Raw genomic sequence first — 19,009 nt, forward strand, 5'->3', positions numbered from 1 at the left:
CCGCCGATCAGCTGTTCTGTGCCGCCGGCCGGAAGTGCTCTCCTGCGGGGCTCCGCCGTCAAGTGGTAGTGGCCGCCGCGGTGTACTGCACATCCGCCTCCTATTCAATTGAATTTATGTAAAAGTAGTGGAAAACCCCTTTAATACCGTGTATTTCCCACTCTAACATCAATGACAGCTTGAAGTATTTTGTGGTAGTTGTGGATGAGGTTCTTTATTTTCCCAGATGGTAAATCTGCTCATTCTTCTTGGCAAAAAGCCTCCAGTTCCTGTAAATTCCTGGGCTGTCTAGCATGAACTGCGCGCTTGAGATCTCCCAAGAGTGGCTCAATGATATTGAGGTCAGGAGACTGAGATGGCCCCTCAAGAACCTTCACTTTGTTCTGCTGTAGCCAATGACAGGTCGACTTGGCCTTGTGTTTTGGATCGTTGTCATGTTGGAATGTCCAAGTACGTCCCATGCGCAGCTTCCGGGCTGATGAGTGCAAATTTGCCTCCAGTATTTAATAACGTGCTGCATTCTTCTTTCCTTCAACTTTCACCAAGTTTCCTGTGCCTTTGTAGCTCACACATCCCCAAAACATCAGCGATCTACCTCCGTGCTTTACTGTAGGAATGGTGTTCCTTTCATCATAGGCCTTGTTGACCTCTCTCCAAATGTAACATTTATGGTTGTGGCCAAAAAGTTCAATTTTGGTCTCATCACTCCAAATTACCTTGTTCCAGAAGTTATGAGGCTTGTCTCTGAGCTTTTGTCGTATTGTAGGCGAGGTACTTTGTGGCATTTGCGCAGTAGTTGCTTTTTTCTGGCGACTTGACCATGCAGCTCATTTTTCTTCAAGTGCCTCCTTATAGTGCATCTTGAAATAGCCACACCGCTAGTTTTCAGGGAGTCCTGAATTTCAGCTGATGTTATTTGTGGGTTTTTCTTTGCATCCCGAAAAATTTTCCTGGCAGTTGTGGCCGAAATTTTTGTTGGTCTACCTGACTGTGGTTTGTTTTTTTACAGAGCTCCTGCTTTTCCATTTGTTCACAGTTTGAACGCTGCTGACTGGCATTATTACGTCCTTGGATATTTTTTTGTATCCCTTTCCTGTGTTATACAGTTCAACTACCTTTTCCTGTAGATCCGTTGACAATTCTTTTGTCTTCCTCATGCCTCACAATCCAGAAACGTCAGTGGCTGGATGAAAGATGCAAGAGTCTCTGGATCCCAGAAACTCACTCAGCTTTTATGTACGCACACTGTTTACAAGCAAACAAATCACAGGTGAGGATGTTACCTTTAGTAGCCATTCAAACCCATTTGTGTCAAATTCTGTGCATGTTATCAGGCCAAAATCACCAGGGTATGTGAACTTTTGATCAGGGTCATTTGGATGATTTTGGTTGTCATTACGATTTAAAAAGAGAAAACACAGTAGTTTGACAATAAATGGCTTCACCCAACCAATAACCATGAGTGGAGAAAAAGTTTTTTTTGTTATCATTCATATTCTCTGAAACAAAGGCAAGAAAGGAAAAATTCTGCCGGGGTATATAAACTTTTGAGTACGACTATATGAAACCGGACCATACACTTTTTTTTTTTTTTTAAAGTTGATATTGTGAACCTTAACTGTTGCCACTGTGGATAAGGGCAGATTTGATTTCTGCACGTTCCACTCTATACATGGCAAAGGGTGAAATACACAGCATAAATGACATACTGTGGATTTCATATCCATAATGCATTCCAATTTTGACTTTTTTTTTTTTCAGTATGGAATTGTTGGCTGATTCTCATTCACAATGGTTGGTGGCAATTCAGCTGCATTTATGCCTACGTGTTAACATAAATGAAGAGTTGTGCCTTGTTTTTCGTTGACATCACTATACAAAGACATGCTAGTCGGCTGGTACAACCTTACTGCGGCAGTGACCTGAAGTATGCCCAGATGACATCATGCACAATTTTTTGGCATTATTTTCTCATGTCTGGGCAAGATGCAGTGTCGGTTCTGTTGAAATTTTTTTTTTTTGTTAGTACTCAATGAGAACTATCTATTAGAATTTGTGACAAGCAGAGGTAAAGCCCTTAACTTAGATAAACGTGATCATTCACCTCCATGATTTGATTATGGCTTGGTTTTACAACCTCTTTGTATCTAGCGATGTATACTTATTACATAATGGGAATACTTGATTTCGCCATGAAAGCACTTATATTAATTTTTCCAAGCTCTCTAGAAATAGGTCAAGTGGAAATCCTACAAACGCAACAGCTGTGCTCCTTTATGAAGTGGTTATGACTGGATCCTCTAGATGGCACCCGTGCGCTGTAATAGTACATTTGCAGACCTGATAGCTGAGTTAGCACGCCTATGGATAAGGCATTATAAATGACATTTATTACTACTGAAAAAAATCTTGGAAGAGCCTAATGAAGACTGGCTGAGAGTGATCCACAGGAGCACTGTGTCCGTAATGATACATGTACTTTAACCAAACATACTGCAAGAACGGAGGTGAGATTAGTTAGATGGCTGACTCGTATAATCCATTTTTTATCTGTATGCATAATTGTCATCACTGTTTATTTTTTTGTTGTTGCTTTTGAAACGCCACTCCAGCATTTATTTATTTTTTGTATTTCAGCAGTGGAATGTCGTCACTAATGTAAGTTCCCTGCCCCTAGTATTATACTTAGCAGTCGCTGTCTTCAGCTGTTTGTGTTGCCGCTCTGGTCCCGATCCACTATCTTGTGACCAGTGCTCTTGACTGACTGAAAGTCAGAGGTAATGGTCACAAGGGCTCATTCACATGTCAGAGTTTTACTTACGAGTGCTATCCATTTTTTCACGGATAGCAGTCATACCTATGATAGGCTATTGGGCTATTCACATGTTAGATTCTTTTCCTTGGACCGAGTGGTCTGTGCAAAATCACAGAGACATGTCCGATATTGTTCCGAGTGTCTGATCAATACAGCAATGAAAATCTATGGGTCAGTGAAAAAATCGGACTGCACTCTGATACATCTGTGTCCTGTCCGTTTTTTACTGACTGATAGGAGAAGGTGGAGAAACTTTTTTTCCCCTTCTCATCAGTGGAAAAAAACCTGATGAAAATTGTTCAATTTTTCTCATTTGTGAAAAAACTGATGTCTGAATGAGTGTTTAGTCCATGAGAACCTTGTTCTGGATCTTAGACTTGGGGTTTGTGCAGGCGACCACAGATTCTCTCATTTGAGAGAATCGGGGTGATTATGCTGATGACACTCCGATCAAACTCTGATCAGAGTGTGATCATAGTGCGATCCTATTCTCTCGGATGAGGAGAAGATGGAGAAAATATGTCTCCATCTTCTCTATTGTGTCAGTTTGTGGAAATTGGACTGCACTCAGATGTCATACGAGTGCAGTTCGTTGGTTTCCACAGACTCATTGACTTGCATAGCCGAGTGCAATCCAAATATCAGATCAAACTTGGGCATGCAGCAATTTTTTTTCCTTAGACTGGCTCTGAAGTATAAATTGGATAGGTTAACATTGGTCCGAATTCGATCTAATGTTTTGTTGGATCGCACTTGGATCCAAAATACGCTCGCCTGCACCTGCCTTCATATTGAGTAGTGACTTCCGGCTCGCCCAGCAAACACTGGAGCGATCCTGCCGGTCACAATCTGCAGAAAATGACCGGAGCGATGCCGATAACAGATGAAGATGGCGGCTGGAGAGTATGACATTAGGGACAGGGAGCTTAGATTAATGGCATCACTCCAGCAGTAAAATTAAAAAAACAACACTGGAGTGGTGCTTTAATCTTTTCCTGTGATCTGTTTAGAAAATTTTAATGAAACAAAAATACTTCAATGGATAGAGAAAGAGTGCTGGCTACATTTGATTCATAAAGCATCTAGCAGCAATAAAAGTGGTTAGACATGTAAAATAAATCCTGAATTGTAAAATTAAAAAAATATATATTTACACCCATATGTAAATATTTTGTGAAGGTAGACACCTGAATCCTGAAAAGGCTATTTTACACTTATTGATGCCCACTTGCAATTTTTCATCAAATTACAAAGTTTTGCCTAACATGCATTGGAGAGCTCATCCATATTCTTCCAAAAACTACGCCACACCTGTCAATAGGCTGTATGTAGTATTGCAACTCCGCCCTATTTACTTGAATAGCTTTGACCTGCAATACTTCATACAACCAGTAGACAGGTGTGGTGCTCTTTTTGGAAAAAAACAGCCAAGCTGTAAACCTAAAGAGGGCAAAAACCCTTGCAATCAAAATTCTTCTAAGGCTTCTTTCCAGGGCCAGCGTCAGCACCCGGGCAAGTGACGAAGCCTTGAGCAGGCAGGGGGCCCACTCGCCGTCGGGCACCCAGGCGCGCTATGTGGCCTGGGAGCGGAGAAGTCCGGTGCCAGAGCCCGCGACTGGGCCCCCCCTCTGCTTGCTCAGGGCCCCGGCACAATACTTATCTCTCCCATTCCTCTGCAGCTCCGGTGTCTTCCGCGTCTCCTGACTGTGACGTCTCAAGTCAGAGGGTGCGATGACGTCTTTCCACTGCACCCTCTGCTGAGTAGTCAAAATGCAGCAGACAGCGGGAAGACGGCGACGCTGAGGAGTCCAGAGCGGGGCAGAGCAGCGGCAGCAGCTAGGAGAGGAGAGGTGAGTATTTTTTTATTTTTTTTATGTATGGAGGCATGGGGCATTTATATGGGGCCCATCCTTCATGGAACTTCTATATGGGGCCCATCCTGCGTGGAACATCTATATGGGGCCCATCCTTCAGGGAACATCTATATGGGGCCCATCCTGCGTTGAACATTTATATGGGGCCAGTATTCTGTATGGAGCAATATATGGGGCCCATTACTCTGTATGGAGCATTATATGGGGTCCATTATTCTGTATGGAGCATTATATGGGATCCATTATTCTGTATGGAGCATTATATGGGGCCCATTATTCTGTATGGAGCATTATATGGGGTCCATTATTCTGAATGGAGCAATATATGGGGCCCATAATACTGTATAGAGGATTATGTGGTGCTCATAATACTGTATTTAGGACTATGCTGTCCGGTCTGCCCTGTTCACTGCGAGGATTTGCCGATTTCTGAGCTATTGTAGAATTTACAATAGATATCACTCATGTAATGTAAGAAGTAAGTGAAATCTTTGGCACTGTACTATATAGATATTTCTCTGCTCTATCTTTGCATCATGAATCGTGGTATGTGTTAAAGGGGCCCACTGAGACTCTTTCGCCCGAGGCCCACAAAAACCTGAAGCCGGCCCTGCCTCTTTCACACGTCCGTGTGTCTGGTACGTGTTGTGGCAGTTTCCACGCGTACCGGAGACACTGACACATGTAGACCCATTCAAATCTATGGGTCTGCGCAGATGTCAGTGTGTTTCCACGGACTGTGTGTCAGTGTGCTCCACACGCTGACGTGTCCGTTTTTGGACAACAGCATGTATCACATGGACCCATTCAAGTCAATGGGTCCTTGTAAACACATGCTGCACGCAGATGGCACTTGGGAACCAGTGTACAGTTAGCGCTGTTCCCAAACACCGGGTGCTGAAGGCTGCCCTCATCATGGTTCCTGCCTGCGCTGCGATCAGCACCAGCAGGGACAATGATGAGGGTAGTAGTATCTGCTCCCACAGTGTCCACCTGTAAAAATAAGAATAAAATAAAAAATCCTTATACTCACCTGTCCCTTGATGTAATCCATGCGACTGATCATCAGAGGAGCCGGGGAGAATGAGCCACTGCAGTGAGCGGGCCCCGGAGCTGTGCTGCACTCAGTGAGTGACAGGACACCGCTCCTGAGCTCAGCAGAGATCCGGGGCCCGCTCACTGCAGCGAGTCATTCTCCCCGGCTCCTCTACTGAGCAGTCGCATGAATTACAGCGGGGGACACTTTGGACAGGTGAGTATATGGATTTTTTATTTTATTATTTCTACAAAGTGGACACTGCGGGAGCAGACACTACTACCCTCATCATTGTCCCTGCTTGTGCTGATCGCAGCGCCGGCAGGGAACCATGATGAGGGCAGCGTTCAGCACCCAGCGCTTGAGAACAGTGCTAACTGTACATCGATTCACAGGCCCCGTCAATGTGATCCTGATGAGGCACACGGTTGCCACACGTGTGATGCACACAGACACACGGGACACAGATATCTCCGGCATCGGTTTTTCCGGTACCGGAAATATACGGACGTGTGAAACCGGCCTAAATCTAAGCTTTTGTACTTGTAGCCTAATTGTGGCAAGCAATTAAAGTCATAATATATTACCATAACCCCTTAGTCTTTGGTTTTGAGAAAGCATTCTCCTAACATAATTTGCTCATTAAAAAAAAAATATATGGTCGCTCCACCACCCATGGATTACTAGAGGTCTTTACAACCTTTGACTTATAGGTTCATAATAGGTCGCTTCCCTCTCTTTGATGTGGGCCCCGGCACTGAGCCTGCATCTTTGATCTGCTGTCATGTGCCCCTAACAGTCACAAGTGGAATCGCAATCCACCCGCGGCTGATAAAATGTTAAATGCCGCTGTCAGTTTTTTTATATATATTTTTTATTAACTTTTTCAAAAAGAAACAAAACATACCAGATTAAGGTGATAATCAGATACCTGTTCGCAGACAGGGTATAAAGAGAGAGTTCTTACATATTTCATTGGTAAAGCAAAACAATATAATATAAGAACTTAATAGCAATGTAACTTACATCAGTTTAATTAACATGCAATCCAGTTGATACTCTGATTTATTGAAGCCATCTTGTTAGATTAGACCACCTATGTTAGTATTATAGACCTTCATCAAATGATCCCTCCATTCCACTCTCCCCCCCCCACCCCCTCAATCCAGGCGTAATGGACCTAGGCTATCCCCAAGATCTTCCAGAATGTACCACGCTGTGGAAGTGAAAGAGATTACCGGAGGCGCTCCCGTGGATAATGATAGAGACTCCACTGTAAGTTTAGTGGAAACGTTCCAATAGGCTCGCAGGCAACTGCTCAAAAGCGCATAGGTTCAAGATATAAAAATTTATTTGGAATTAAAAACCACTCAAGGGATGAGTGGTTGACATATAATAGCATATAATGGCACAACGCGTTTCTGCTCTCAAGGAGCTTTCATCAGGTGCATGTTGAGCTATACAATATACAAGCTTTAAATACCCTATTTGTATAGTAAGGGGCTCTCTCCCCGTGCATTGAGCTGAACTTCATTATATCAAACAGCCTACACCTTCCCACCCGCACACAGGCTGCAAGAACACTCCATCCCGACCACAAAAAAAAAAAGCCTGCCAGTATCCAAAAAATGACCCGCATACACATGAAATACATAATTAATTGAAAGGATTCTATACAAAAATGAAATCAAGAGAATAACCAAGGAGAAAATGAGATTCTCACAACCCAATATGATGTATTGGACTGATAAAATAGATCTCTAAAGGAACCATTTTTAATTTTTAGTTTTACATTTGCATTCCCCATTTACTTCATATTCATTCATAAATAGATTCATGTTTTGTATAGTTGGCCTTTAGATATATAGAAAAATATATGTATGTATTATAAATAAAGGGACGATAATAAAAAATAAAAAAATATTGATTTTTATTATTTTTATTTTATTTTTTTAGGGTTTTTTTATATATATTTTTTTATTATTTATTCATTTATCTTTCATTATTTATTTATTTTTTATTTTTTTCAATCTCAAGATGACAATAGACTATACAAACAGTGTTATCAAGCAGCTCTTAGTCATTATCAAAGCAAAACAGTTTCACATTTGCAATGTTCTTCATTCACAGATGGAATATATAAAATATATACAAATATAGCCCATGGTTTGAATTCACATTGGAGGAAAGGCTTTCGGACTTGATTGGTTCGTGCCATTTTAATATATTTATTCTATTGCAAAGGAGGGAAGGGAAGGAAGGAGAGGGAAGAAAGGGAAGAGAAGGGAGAGAGGAAGGAAAAAGGAAAGGGGAGAGAAAAAAAAGAAAAAAGAAATTTTTTATTCTTTAGCTTTTACTTTTTTTTTATTTTTTATTATCGTCCCTTAATTTATAATACATACCTATATTTTTCTATATATCTAAAGGCCAACTATACAAAACATGAATCTATTTATGAATGAATATGAAGTAAATGGGGAATGCAAATGTAAAACTAAAAATTAAAAATGGTTCCTTTAGAGATCTATTTTATCAGTCCAATACATCATTATGGGTTGTGAGAATCTCATTTTCTCCTTGGTTATTCTCTTGATTTTATATTTGTATAGAATCCTTTCAATTAATTATGTATTTCATGTGTATGCGGGTCATTTTTTGGATACTGGCAGGCTTTTTTTTTTTGTGGTCGGGATGGAGTGTTCTTGCAGCCTGTGTGCGGGTGGGAAGGTGTAGGCTGTTTGATATAATGAAGTTCAGCTCAATGCACGGGGAGAGAGTGACACCCCTTACTATACAAATAGGGTATTTAAAGCTTGTATATTGTATAGCTCAACATGCACCTGATGAAAGCTCCTTGAGAGCAGAAACGCGTTGTGCCATTATATGCTATTATATGTCAACCACTCATCCCTTGAGTGGTTTTTAATTCCAAATAAATTTTTATATCTTGAACCTATGCGCTTTTGAGCAGTTGCCTGCGAGCCTATTGGAACGTTTCCACTAAACTTACAGTGGAGTCTCTATCATTATCCATGGGAGCGCCTCCGGTAATCTCTTTCACAAACCCACGTGGAGGCAACCTGTCGGGCCAGGACAAGGTGTGCAACCACGGCTTTCGGATGAGCGACAGACCATTGGTGGAGACCCTGTAAAACATTTTATTAAATCTCTACTAGAGTTGTGCCTGGATCTGCACAACCCACAAAGGTGAGCCTCTCGAGTTACCTTATCAAAATTCTATATGTGATGTTATTTACTGCGCTCAGATAGCGCTCATTTCTTCTCCCAGTTTTTTTATCGTTCTCACTGCCCAGATTTTCTTTACGCTGTGGAAGTGAAGGGTTCCACCATTTTCTTTTTTTCATATAATGAGCAGCAATTTACAATAAACTGTTTCCATTTCGGAAGAAATTTGCCAGCGTGCGTTTCCTTATTGCTAAGGGCGTCTTGTTGCTCTATTCCCATAAAATGTTTAATTTGTGCTGTTAACTCTTCAATGGGGGGTGGGTGTTGGGTTCTAGCCAATATTTAAGTAATTGTTTTTTTGCCAGGATAAGTAGGGTGTGGAGCAATTTCAGAGGGTTTCCCCTCTTCCCCTCAGGGTTTTCTGTGTTGTTCCAAAAATGTAACAAGGCTAGATAAGGGGAAATAGTATAACCTGGACCCCATATGGTGTCGATCATAGCTGATACTTGTCCCCAATATGAAACTAGAGCCAGGCATGACCATAGGCCGTGCATGAGAGTGGAAGGTGGCATTTAGGGCAAGCTGTTAGCCTGATTGAAAGCGTATCTTTTTTAGGTACAGTACAGACCAAAAGTTTGGACACACCTTCTCATTGAAAGATTTTTCTGTATTTTCATGACTATGAAAATTGTACATTCACACTGAAGGCATCAAAACTATGAATTAACACATGTGGAATTATATACTTAACAAAAAAGTGTGAAACAACTGAAAATATGTCTTATATTCTAGGTTCATCAAAGTAGCCACCTTTTGCTTTGATGACTGCTTTGCACACTCTTGGCATTCTCTTGATGAGCTTCAAGAGGTAGTCACCGGAAATGGTCTTCCAACAATCTTGAAGGAGTTCCCAGAGATGCTTAGCACTTGTTGGCCCTTTTGCCTTCACTCTGCTGTCCAGCTCACCCCAAACCATCTCGATTGGGTTCAGGTCTGGTGACTGTGGAGGCTAGGTCATCTGGCGTAGCACCCCATCACTCTCCTTCTTGGTCAAATAGCCCTTACACAGCCTGGAGGTGTGTTTGGGGTCATTGTCCTGTTGAAAAATAAATGATGGTCTAGCTAAACGCAAACCGGATGGAATAGCATGCCGCTGCAAGATGCTGTGGTAGCCATGCTGGTTCAGTATGCCTTCAATTTTGAATAAATCCCCCACAGTGTCACCAGCAAAGCACCCCCACACCATCACACCTCCTCCTCTATGCTTCACGGTGGGAACCAGTCATGTAGAGTCTATCCGTTCACCTTTTCTGCATCGCACAAAGACACGGTGGTTGGAGCCAAAGATCTCAAATTTGGACTCATCAGACCAAAGCACAGATTTCCACTGATCTAATGTCCATTCCTTGTGTTCTTTAGCCCAAACTTGTATCTTCTGCTTGTTGCCTGTCCTTAGCAGTGGTTTCCTACCAGCTACAGTTATATGAAAAAGTTTGGGCACCCCTATTAATCTTAAGCTTAATGTTTTATAAAAATTGGTGTTTTTGCAACAGCTATTTCAGTTTGATATATGTAATAACTGTTGGACACAGTAATGTTTCTGCCTTGAAATGAGGTTTATTTTACTAACAGAAAATGTGCAATCTGCATTCAAGCAAAATTTGACAGGTGCATAAGTATGGGCACCTCACCAGAAAAGTGACATTAATATTTAGTAGATCCTCCTTTTGCAAAAATAACAGCCTCTAGTCGCTTCCTGTAGCTTTTAATGAGTTCCCGGATCCTGGATGAAGGTATTTTTGACCATTCCTCTTTACAAAACAATTCCAGTTCAGTAAAGTTTGATGGTCGCCGAGCATGGACAGCCCTCTTCAAATGATTCCACAGATGTTCAATGATATTCAGGTCTGGGGACTGGGATGGCCATTCCAGAACATTGTAATTGTTCCTCTGCATGAATGCCTGAGTAGATTTGGAGCGGTGTTTTGGATCATTGTCTTGCTGAAAGATCCATCCCCTGCGTAACTTCAACTTTATCACTGATTCTTGAACATTATTGTCAAGAATCTGCTGATACTGAGTGGAATCCATGCGTCCCTCAACTTTAACAAGATTCCCGGTTCTGGCATTGGCCACACAGCCCCAAAGCATGATGGAACCTCCACCAAATTTTACTGTGGGTAGCAAGTGTTTTTCTTGGAATGCAGTGTTTTTTTGCCGCCATGCATAACGCCTTTTTGTATGACCAAACAACTCAATCTTGGTTTCATCAGTCCACAGGACCTTCTTCCAAAAAGAAATTGGCTTCTCCAAATGTGCTTTTGCATACCTCAGCCGACTCGGTTTGTGGCGTGCTTGCAGAAACGGCTTCTTTCGCATCACTCTCCCATACAGTTTCTCCTTGTGCAAAGTGCGTTGACCGATGCACAGTGACACCATCTGCAGCAAGTTGATGCTGCAGCTCTCTGGAGGTGGTCTGAGGATTGTCCTTGACTGTCTTCACCATTCTTCTTCTCTGCCTTTCTGATGTTTTTCTTGGCCTGCCACTTCTGGCCTTAACAAGAACTGTCCCTGTGTTCTTCCATTTCCTTACTATGTTCCTCACAGTGGAAACTGACAGGTTAAATCTCTGAGACAGCTTTTTGTATCCTTCCCCTGAACAACTATGTTGAATAATCTTTGTTTTCAGATCATTTGACAGTTGTTTTGAGGAGCCCGTGATGCCACTCTTCAGAGGAGATTCAAACAGGAGAACAACTTGCAAGTGGCCACTTTAAGTAGCTTTTCTCATGATTGCACACACTTGGCTATGAAGTTCAAAGCTCAATGAGGTTGCAAAACCAAAAAAAGTGCTTTAGTAAGTCAGTAAAAAGTAGGTAGGAGTATTTAAAACAAGAAAATGATAAGGGTGCCCATACTAATGCACCTGTCAAATTTTGTTTGAATGCAGATTGCACATTTTCTGTTAGTACAATAAACCTCATTTCAAGGCAGAAACATTACTGTGTCCAACAGTTATTACATATATCAAACTGAAATAGCTGTTGCAAAAACACCAATTTTAAGAAAACATTAAGCTTAAGATTAATAGGGGTGCCCAAACTTTTTCATATAACTGTATTTTACCATGAAGGCCTGCTCCTAGGTAGGTGATATGTGAGGGTGCTAGGGACATACCATTTAAAGACCCATCTGGGCAGAGTTTTATTCCTTCTCGGTTAATGGGAGTATTTCACATTTTTTAACATTGATTTTAAACCCTGACTAGGAGCCAAAATTTTTAAGTAAGTCTAAAGCCCTGTCACACTAAGCGAGATCGCTAGCGAGATCGCTGCTGAGTCACAAGTTTTGTGACGCAACAGCGACCTCAGCAGTGATCTCGCTACGTTTGACACGTAGCAGCGACCAGGCCCCTGCTGTGAGATCGCTGGTCGTGTCGAAATGGCCTGGACCATTTTTTGATCGTTGAGGTCCCGCTGGGTAGCATGCATCGGTGTGTTTGACACCTTACCAACGACCTCGTTGGCGACTCAGAACTGAGACACATAGGCGTGCATTGTTATACAGGTCGCTACAGGTTGCCGTATCGTTGCTGCGTTGTTGGGAAGATCTGACTGTTTGACATCTCACCAGCGACCACATAGTGACGCAGCAACGATCCCTGCCAGGTCGTATCGTTGTCGGGATCGCTGTAGCGTCGCTAAATGTGACGGTACCTTAATACTATAGGTAGATGTTGGGTGGGGTCAGACATAAATAAAATGACATCGTCAGCAAAAAAAGCCACCTGAATTGATTTCCTGGTAAACTGAATGCCTGTAAAAGTGCTTGGATCAGAGAAAATGCGGACTAAGGGCTCCAGAGCTAAGTTGAAGAGGAGGGGGGACAACGGACAACCCTGCCTCGTTCCTTTCTCAAGGGAGAATGGAGTGGACAAGAAACCCGGAGTATAAACCTGAGCCCTTGGAGATGAATATAGATTACAAATATAGTTAAAGAAGGGGTCTGCTAGTGACATTTTTGTTAAGACTATATATAGCCACTCCCAATTTATATTATCAAAACTTTTTCCGCATCCAAGGAAACAATCGCTGGGGAGCCCTTTAAATCTGGTAAGGAGTGAATTTTATCTAGTACCAGTAGTACTTTTCTGATATTTAGAGTGGCCAAGCGAGCTTTTACAAAGCCCACCTGGGCAGGAGAAGTGAGATGGGGGAAGATGGAGGCCAGTCTGTCGGCCATTATTTTAGATATGATCTTAATATCAGTATTAATAAGAGAGATTGGTCTGTATGAGCTAGGAAATAGTGGGTCTTTATCTGGTTTTAGCAGTAATTTAATATACGCTGTGTTTGCAGAAGGAAAAATGGGGTCGCCTTAAGATAGTTTATTAAAAATTGATTCCAATAATGGGGAAATTTCTTCTCTCAGAGATTTGAAAAGTTCATTTATGTAACCGTCCGGACCGGTTGCTTTGTTCAGTTTTAGGTTCTTAATTGTATTTGTGACCTCTTCCAAAGAGAGAGGTTTGTTTAAAATAGCTTTTTGTTCTTCTGAGAAGATGGGTAGTTTAACTTTATCTAAAAGTGTAATTGAGGAGGAAGGGGTTTGATTTGAATTTTTGTAGAGGTCTTTATAAAAAGAACCTAATATCTCGTTTATTGTTTTAGTGTTGGTGTGGATTTCCCCGTTGTTACTTTTTAATTGAAAAATTCCCTGTGGTTTTCTCATCCCCTTAGCTAAATTAGCCAACATCCACCCCGATTTATTTCCGAATCTATACAAATAAGCATCAGATTTGGATAAGTGAAATTTTTCCCTCAAGTCTGCACATTGATTGAATTCCACTAGTTTTTGTGACCAGTGGTTTTTATTTATGATGGCTGGGTCAAGCAAGAATTTGGTGTAGGCTTGTTTTATGTCAGTAGAGAGTTTCCCATATCTCTTTAGAACTTTTTTTTATGGGAAAATGTATACACCAAAATTTTCCCCCTGAGCACCGCCTTGGCCGACTCCCACAGTAATATTGGGTCGTTTTGGTGTTCCGCTTTGTCTGAAATAAATTCTTGCCACCATAATTTGAGGGAGAAGGTAAAAGAGTCATCTTTACAGAAGTAATTGGGAAATCTCCATAGAAAATCTGTGCCTCTGGGAAAAGACTGTGATAGTTCCAGAATTACTGGAGCATTGTCCGAAATAGCGATATTGTCTATGTGTACAAAGATCAATTTGGCCAACAGGGAAGGGGAGACAAACATATAATCGATTGGAGACCATGAATCATTGGCGTGTGAGAAATGCGTAAATTCTCTGTTGCTAGGATTAAGGAACCTCTACGAGTCGACTAAGTGACATGTGGACATGAGAGGTGATAGCATCTTGTCATGTGTAGTTGTTGACTGTATGATGCCTGTAGTATTTTTCCTGTCTTCATGTACCGACACTACTGAATTGAAGTCACCCCCTACTATTTTATTGGAGTTGGGGTCTAGCAAAAGTCTAGTTTCCAACTGTTTGAAAAAAGATTTATTTCCTACATTAGGTGCATATACATTATAAATGGATAAAACCCCACAGGGCGTAGATATTGTTAAGTGAACCAATCTACCCTCAATATCTATTTGTTAGCTGATAATCTGGTGTGAGAAGTGTTTGTTGATAACAATTAGGACCCCAGCCTTTCTATTCACTGAAGAGGAACCATAAACAGCGCCCACCCATAACTTCTTCATCCGAGGGAAATCTGTCTCTGGAAGATGTCTTTCCTGAAGGAGGGCTATGTCGGGTTTTAGGCATTTTAGATGTCTGAGGATTTTCATACGTTTTTGGGGAGATCTCAAACCCTTAACGTTCCATGACACAATATACATAAATAGAAGTAATATGGTTAAATCGAATTGGTGTGGTATTTGTAAAATAATGATGGCAGTGATGGCATTCAACTGGAATAAAGAAACGGAAATCATTCTCATCATTATATACCAAAATTGAACAACAAACATTCAAAACATTAGAACATATTAGTCCTAGCATGAGCAGAGGCATTTCTTCCCAGCTCGCTAGGAGAACCTTTCCCCTGGGCTTCACTTGTGCCCGACCATGTGTATAAGATTTTCAAATAAAATCTCCCCTGTTTTGTTATTTTCATTTTTTTTGCTTTTTCCCCTCATTTGCTCCCAGTTCTATCCCTTCTCCCCCAATTAGTAAAACTTGTCATTTACTGTATTAGGAGTACAAAGAGAGAGAGGGAAGGGCGGGAGCAGCAATTTCCAATTGGCCACTCAGATCGAGGCGTCCCATGTGTAGAGAGGATAATTTCCTGAATAATTAACTTTTTTTTGTCACGTTTTTGTTAGGTCTCCGTTTTCCTTTACCTGTTCAGCTTCCAAATCTCTCTGAGGTTCCGGGACATGAAGCCTTGTTGTCATCTTGAGGGGTCCAATCCGGGCTGACGCCTGGGCACAGCAGGTTATTGACAAAAGTTTCGGCTTTGTCCGGAGATATGAATTCACGAAAAGAGCCATTTGAGTCTTTCAATCGTAGAGTAGCTGGGTAGCGGAGTTGAAAGCAGACCTTTTCTTTATGGAGTCTAGTGCAGATGGAGCTAAATGCTTTGCGTTTTCTGGTCACCTCAATGGAATAATCCTCAAAGAGCAAAATTTTATGACCTTGAATGACCAACAGGTGATTGAGTTGTTTATAAGCTCGTATAATGTCTGCTTTATCGTTAAAATCCAGGAATTTCATGATGACCTGTCTGGATGTGTCCCGGTTCGTGGATGTTGAGGGTGGGGGGCCAATCCTGTGTACTCTTTCCACCTTTCCGCCCTCAGGTAATTTTAGAGCCTTTGGGATATCGTTTTCACATAGTGGTTTCAGTACACTTTGGGGATATGATTCCGTTAGTCCCACCAGATGCAAGTTGCTCTGCCGGGAGCGATTCTCCAGGTCATCAATACAGTCTCTCAGGATCATGTTTTCACGAGCAATAGCTGTCACTTTTGCTTGGTCCTCCTTTGAGTCATCCTCAATAATCGATCCCCGCGATTCTAAATCAGTCAGCTGTTCGGCTTGTTCATCTTGCCTAACCTGTAAGTCCATCAGGGCAGAATTAAGTGTAGATTGAATGATAGATTTCATTTCCGGTAGCAATTTAGCCATGACCTCAGCAGCCAGTTCCGATGGGTCCATTTGTGTGTCCCCTTTCCTTACCAAAGAGGTGCGGGGATGTTCTAAGGGAGAGGCATGCCTCCTCATCACCATCTATTTGGGAGAGTTGTTTCTCTTGATCAAGAATTGAGGCCATCTTGGTATGATTAGAAATGTCAATATGGCGAGAAGAGGTGGGCTGCTTTTGCCCACTACGAAGGAGGTAGCGGTCCATAAACACAAAAGTTGGTATTTAAAGATAGCCTTCAGCTAGGTGACGACAACAAAGACCTTGAGGGTTCTGAATGTGGGGATCAGATGGTTAAATGGGAAACCATAGGGGAGAACATAAGCGGTTAATTAGAATTCACATGGTCGGCGCCTGAACCGGAAGACTTACAGATTCATATTTTGCAGGTTGTTCTTATTTCTTGGTCATCAGAGCAAACTGTCTATTGTCCAGTTATAGATTTTATAGATTTTATGCCACACCGTGGCTGGGTATTAGAAGGTATCAGTAATAAATTTTGGATGCAATACCGGGTTAAGACTAGTTATGGTGTTATTTTGCCTAGATCCACAAGATGGCGCCAGAGACTCTGCGATGGTGCTATTAGAGAATTTCTGTATATTAGGAAATGGAGAAAAGGAGCCCACTGCAGGATTTTCATGTGCACAGGCTTTTTTTTTTCCACCTATAGCGCAGTATCTATGTGTCTATAGAGGTTTTATAGTGGAAGGGTGATGCCACATATAGGACCCGGTTCTATTGGATTGCCCAGTGTGGATTTATTGCGGCCTCTGTCAGAGTCTGTGCTGCTAATAACCAGCTTCTCCTCAGGTCTCACTCTCCACAAGATGGCGGGCGCTTCTGTGGCGGGAAACCCCTTCAGGCGGCAGATGCGGCTCAGAGGGCAAGCCTCCACGACCGCCAGCAGCTCCGGTGTCCTCTCCTCTATGTGGCCCGTGTGCGCCTCAGGTGTCTGCGGGGGAACCGCCAGCATGGGCCCCCGTATGAGCGTGGGTCCGGGACCCTGCGGAGCACGGCATGGGGCTGGGCGTCAGGGTCTTCCCCTACCTCTGCTCCGGATCTTACTGGACAGCTGTGAGAGTGTGAAATGTGATAACAGCAGGAGAGCACTAGGACCCTGTGACTTTTGCCTGGCTGAGCTCAGAGGAGGGGCAGTGCAAGAAACTGTGTGTGTTCTAAGGGCGCCTGATGTGTGAGAGACTAGAAAGGAAGTCTGTGAGAATGGAGCTGCAAGAAGAAGCTGTCTTTACACGCTTCCCTGTGGAGTTTGTTTACCCCTTTCTCTGTTTAAGAACAAGTGCTGAGCTGGGGAAAGCTGTGTGGCTCTGTGGAATTTTGTGGAAGTCCATGCTGAGTGGATTATAGACTTTGTGCTGAAGGAGTCACGTGTCGAGTGATAAAGGAAGGGACTTAGGAATCCATTTCTGTGATGGAGCACGTGGTTGGTGTACTGGATAAGAGTGAGAGACTATGGGAGGAAAGAAGGTTTCTGGTGCCATTTCCACTGAGAGGATACTGACAAGACTTTGTGAAGAGATCTTCCCAGACCTTAATCTGAGGCTACAGGACTAAAGTCCTCGGCATGTGGGCTCGGCATCGGCCGACAAGACAAGGAATTTTTGCTGCTTTTGTGAACTTTGTTTTTGTTTTGGCGCCAAAGTTTTCCGGGACTAGCTGCAGTCACCACGATTCACAGGCCTGTGATAGACTGCATCTGAGGTTAACGGTACCATAGCTTTAAGATACCTGGGTATCCTGATAAGTGTATAAGAGCAATTGATATAGTTTCATGCATTATTATTGTTCATAGTGGTAGGATTGTATTCAGTGTGCCATCTCAGGGGGTCCCCATATACCGCCCTCACTAGTCTGACACTGTGTTTAGGTAAAATTGTTCCAGATCACTAGAATAATTCACATAAGCTGGAAACCTTGAGATTGGCACATTGATTTCAGCTTTTGCTGATTGCGTGTATTTCGTAGAGACAGTGTCCCAGGCAGAACCTGAGACTGATTCATTCAATACTGAATTTTAGTCTAATCCCTGTTTTAGTAAAGAAAGTGTTGTTTATTTCTGTCTCTGTCTCGGTTTGTGACTCACTGGATCTCTCTCGGACCCCCGGTCATTACATTTTTGGCGTAGTCGGCAGGATCCAGTGCTTGTCATGGACGGAGGCGAGGGAAGAAATGACTCTGCCGCACCAGCAGCCCCCCTGCTGGTAGCAGAACCCCTGACAGCCGCGACGACTGTGGGAGGATATGTGCCGGTAGGAGCTTTACTCCAGCACATGCGGAAATACGACGGGCGTAACATGCCGTTGCAGGATTGGGTTGAAGGGTTCGGAGTGTGCTGCGGATGTGTAATTTGGCCCCCGCATTACGGGCAGAGTTGGCATTAAATGCACTAGAGGGCGACGCTAGGCGGATGGTGATGGTACGTCCAGAGTCAGAGAGGCGCACGTTAGAGAAAATCTTGGAGCTGTTAGAGGGGAGTTCAGGAGGCCAGGCTCGTGTGGCCCAGCTTCGTTCCTTGTTTTTCAATCGGCCCCAAAGGGAATGTGAGACTTTGGTGCAGTACTCGAACACTTTACAGGAAACGTTGAATGAGGTGCAGCGACTAGACCCAGGGGCCATGGGGGCATTCCGAGAGGTAGACTGCTTACTCCGGGATCAATTCATAACGGGGTTAGCCAATAGACTCCTTCGAGACAAACTGATGGAGATGTCCCGAGTTACCCCGGAATTATCCTTCTGGCAGATTTATCGGGCCACGGTGGAAAGGGAAGAGGGGTCTACTCTGGTGGCCGAGGGGGCAGTGGACAGTGCACAGCGGGAAGGAGGTCTGGCGCCAGTTTCAGGAGGGGGCGGACTGGTAAACGTTGTACAGGCTCTGCGTGCCGAACTGAAGGAGCTAAAGC

Source organism: Phyllobates terribilis, unplaced genomic scaffold (genome assembly GCF_046119375.1).
Source record: "Phyllobates terribilis strain yellow unplaced genomic scaffold, ASM4611937v1 Scaffold_1__5_contigs__length_1240528914, whole genome shotgun sequence".
In the NCBI taxonomy this organism is placed as follows: Eukaryota; Metazoa; Chordata; class Amphibia; order Anura; family Dendrobatidae; genus Phyllobates; species Phyllobates terribilis.